This window comes from Homarus americanus, unplaced genomic scaffold, assembly GCF_018991925.1.
Source record: "Homarus americanus isolate GMGI-L3 unplaced genomic scaffold, GMGI_Hamer_2.0 scaffold11302, whole genome shotgun sequence".
Lineage (NCBI taxonomy): Eukaryota > Metazoa > Arthropoda > Malacostraca > Decapoda > Nephropidae > Homarus > Homarus americanus.
The window spans coordinates 2,729,466-2,734,040 of record NW_024736744.1 but is presented as its reverse complement, the minus strand read 5'-3'; the positions used below and the strand labels follow the sequence as shown (position 1 = coordinate 2,734,040).

Genomic DNA, 4,575 nt, shown 5'->3' with positions numbered 1-4,575 from the left:
GATTATTGTTTGACAAGTTGATAATCATGCTGTTGAGGTATAATGATATTTTAAAGCTGTTTTGGCTAGACCCGCGGAGGTGGTGGTGGTGGTGGTGGTGGTGGTGATTAGGTAAATTAATGGTGGAGGGTGGTGCTGGAGGGGAGGTGATGGTGAAAGAGGAGGGAGGTGGTGGTGGTGGAGTAGGTGGTGGTGGTGGTGGTGGTGGTGGAGTAGGTGGTGGTGTTATATTGTCGGAGGAAATGTTTTGGTCGGTGGATTGAGGTGGGTGTTGGATGGGTGTGTGTGTAGCGGGTTGGTGTTAAGAGTGTGTGTATGTGGCGACCTGTGGTGTAATGGTCAGCATGCTCGCCTCACAAGCGAGTGGACCCTGGTTCGATCCCCGGGCAGGGTGAAACTATGTGCAAGTTTCTTTACGCCATTTGCCTCTGTCTACCCAGCAGTAATTGGGGACCTGGATGTTAACCGATTTGTGGATAGGGTAATGGTTAGCCAGTGCAGTTGGCGAGTTGTCCGGTCTTCTCGGACTATTCCTTGACACTGTGTCATGCAGCTCGTTAACTCAGGGTGTGGTTGTTGTGTTGACGACTGCTTCTACACCTTAAACAAATTCACGCCTAGGTGGCCCTTGGCCGGCCATCCTTGTTACACGAGGGGCAACCATTATCTTATGTGGGTGTATGTGGATGTGAGTGTGGGTAGGTGTATTAATGTAGATGTGATTTAACTATTCTGTGTGAGGTAATATTTCCCTCCTCTCCTCACTAGACTTTTACTGTTATCCTCTTAATGTCATTTTTGTTTCACAAATTTTTCCAACTTTTTTATTTCCCCCAAATCATTGACCTCGACTCACCGCCCCGATGTGTGAGTGTCTGGCTCTCTTTGATCTCCGCTCATATTTTCACAATTTTTCGTTTTTTTATTTTATTTTATTTTTTTTTTTGGCAGCGACATTTTTTTCACCCAGGATGTTTTATAGACTGTAATGACGGAATGCTCTCTCTCTCTCTCTCTCTCTCTCTCTCTCTCTCTCTCTCTCTCTCTCTCTCTCTCTCTCTCTCTCTCTCTCTCTCTCTCAGCGGAAGGTAGGGGGATAAAGGGAGGGAAGAAGGAGAAGGAAGGATAACCCGTGAAAGAAGGGGAAGGATGGGTAGGGGATGAAAAGAAAGAAAGGGGGGGGAAGAAGTAGGGGAGGATTTGGGGAAAGGAAAGAAATGGAGGAGGATAGAGGGAGGAAGGATGAGGGGGAGTATTATCCCTACGTCATTCTCGTTCCTTTGTCACATTAATAACTTTCCCTTGTGTGTGTGTGTGTGTGTGTGTGTGTGTGTGTGTGTGTGTGTGTGTGTATCTGTCTGTTTGTGTTTGTCTGTGTGTATGAAAACAAGCCAAATTCTTGAAAGCTAAAAGCAGATAACAATTGTTTACGTCGCTTACAACAACAGCAAATAGTGTCACACCATACAAGTTTTTTTTTCCTAACCGAGCTCTGATATTAGTTTTCTATTCACTCCAAAAATAAACATGAAACGCCACGAACACTATATTTAGATCATATTTTGGTTGTGTTCCCCCCAGGTGGTTAATGACGTCAAACGAGGTAGTTACAAGAGGTGTGGTATTTTAAGAGTGTGTAAGGCCTTTATTGGTCCCCATGGTGTAAAATTGGTGCTATGTTTTTTCTTTAAGGGAACCACAGCAGTTTAGTCGTAATTAAGTGAACCCATATGTGTGAAAACCTTTGATTAAGTGAACTGATGGCAGCTATTAGAGAGAGAGAGTTATAAACAACAGTGAATGAAAGTATGAGAAAAAGAAAGATAAAAAGAGACATTAAATGGAGGAGAAACATTGAGATAAAGAGAGAAAGAAAAACATAATCTAACCATTAAACTCTGTCAATCTCCACTTTACAGGAACGATGACCTGCGGGTAATTAGCCTGGCCTGACCTGACCTCGTTGATGACCTAACCAACACTACACCAGCATCATTGAGTGAGTGCTCTGATTTATTCGTGTTGGCTGACCTGACCAAGAGCATGTCACCTTCGTAGTTTAAGTTAGCGTGGTTAGGTTAGATTAGGTTAGGTTAGGTTAGGTTAGGTTAAAGTTGAGGTAATTAGTTTAGTTTAGGTTAGTGTTAGGGTGATCCATGCAGCCTATATCACCTGACTTAAGTACACGAAGACTACAGGTATTGTGTTAAACATCATTTTTAATCAAGTTTATGACATGAAACGGTCGATCGAGGAAGGAAGGGGGTGAAGAGGGGGGGCTGTGTTCCTAGTCTGCCCATTGTTTGTCCTGTTGTCTCTTGGTGAGTCTTGTGCCCTCCAAGGTGGTGGTGGAGGAAGGGGTCTGGCTCGTTCTTCTACCTTGGGCAGATAATTTTAACACAGTGAATAATTTACACCCAAGTCTGTCCCGATATTGTTGTTGTTTTTTTGGTTATGTCAAAGGTCATTTCCATAGGTTAGGTCACCCTTGATAATAATAACTTATTTTTTAGGTCAGAAACAGAACCAGGTGTCATTTTTTTTTAATCACCTGAGAACTAGACATCTTAGTTTATTTCACCTGATCTTTAAACACCCTGAAGCTAACCTAATCTAACCTAACCTAATCTGACCTAACCTAACCCAACTCAACCAGCCCCCCAGGAGTACTAAGGTGTGACTAATCTCCAGGTGATCCTTTATACACAAACACCCACAAACAATATCAAATAATCCCTAACAAAATAAAAAAACACAAACAAAATAATTGTCTCGTAGTTCCAGAGCCACAGTAGTCGTGTCCAGCTGCCGCCACGCACCGGCACGGAGGATTAAACACCGTGTCGAACTCTCGCTGTCTGTACACTGAATGACAAAAGTTAAATTAGAACTTTGGTCACACAGATTCGTCCAACTTGTCGTCACACTTAGCACACACACACACACACACACACACACACACACACACACACACACACACACACACACACACACACCCTCTCCCACCTTTACACAGTACATGCCATTCCTTCGCCACTAACCGGACCCCACAACCCACACCCCACATCCCTCAGCTGCACCCTCATTACCACCGCCGCACCCTCATTGTTACCACACGCCGCACCCTCCATTACCTGACTGCACCTCATTACCACAAGCCGCACCTCATTACCACAAGCCGTACATCATTACCACAAGCTGCACCTCGTACCTAGAAGCCATTACATCATTATCACACGCTTAGCACCTCATTACCTAGCTGCACCTCGTTACCTGAAGCCATTACATCATTACCACACGCCGCACCTCATTGCCACCAAGCCGTACATCATTACCACACACTGCACCTCATTCACACGCCCTCGCCTCACCACAAACCGGCTGCAACCACCAAGCCGCACCTCATTAAATTTCTAGCAGGTGTTATGTGAAGTTATTTTGTTCTAGTAGGTGTTATGTGAAGTTATTTTGTTGTAGCAGGTGTTATGTGAAGTTATATTGTTCTAGCAGGTGTTAAGTGAAGTTATTTTGTTCTAGTAGGTGTTATGTGAAGTTATTTTGTTCTAGTAGGTGTTATGTGAAGTTATTTTGTTCTACTTGGTCTTATGTGACGGATTTGGTTGACAGTTCAGACATCTAAGCGTTTTACCCTAATCTGATTCCAATCCTTTAGGAAAAAACACAAAGGAATAGGCAGAGAGGCATCCCCAATCCTCCTGTGTAGTATATTGACTTCTGCGAATCACAACAAGCTTGGTATCCTACAAATCGTTTTAAAAGTGATTAGAAGATTGGTAGATAGGTCGTACTAATTATCCCAATCGTCTTAATAATCACAGAATGATTGGTAAATAACTCATACCAATAGTCGTAAGTTTCATAAAAAAAAGAGATTTGGTAAAGTTGTGTAGCCAATCGTCCCTTGTGTTGTGTTGTCTTGACCCTAAGAGAGAAAAAAAAATAAATATTCTCTTCTTGTGTTTTGTTAACTAATTATTGCTGTGTTGGTGTTCTGCTCCTGTTGCTTCTTACCTGCTGTCTGCTGGTAGTGTGTCTCTTACTGTTGTCTGCTGGTAGTGTGTCTCTTACTGTTGTCTGCTGGTAGTGTGTCTCTTACTGTTGTCTGCTGGAAGTGTGTCTCTTACTGTTGTCTGCTGGTAGTGTGTCTCTTACTGGTGTCTGCTGGTAGTGTGTCTCTTACTGTTGTCTGCTGGTAGTGTGTCTCTTACTGGTGTCTGCTGGTAGTGTGTCTCTTACTGTTGTCTGCTGGTAGTGTGTCTCTTACTGTTGTCTGCTGGTAGTGTGTCTCTTACTGTTGTCTGCTGGTAGTGTGTCTCTTACTGTTGTCTGCTGGTAGTGTGTCTCTTACTGCTGTCTGCTGGTAGTGTCTCTTACTGCTGTCTGCTGGTAGTGTCTCTTACTGCTGTCTGCTGGTAGTGTCTCTTACTGCTGTCTGCTGGTAGTGTGTCTCTTACTGCTGTCTGCTGGTAATGCCTCTTACTGCTGTCTGCTGGTAGTGTGTATCTTACTGCTGTCTGCTGGTAATGCCTCTTACTGCTGTCTGCTGGTAGTGTG

At 43.7% G+C, this 4,575-nt stretch overlaps 1 non-coding gene across 1 annotated transcript; it reads left to right on the top strand.

Moving 5' to 3' along the window:
* Window positions 1–321: 321 nt before the first annotated feature.
* Window positions 322–395, top strand: Trnav-cac. The gene has a single exon. It is a non-coding gene; the product is annotated as a tRNA-Val (tRNA).
* The last annotated feature ends 4,180 nt before the right edge of the window (window positions 396–4,575 follow it).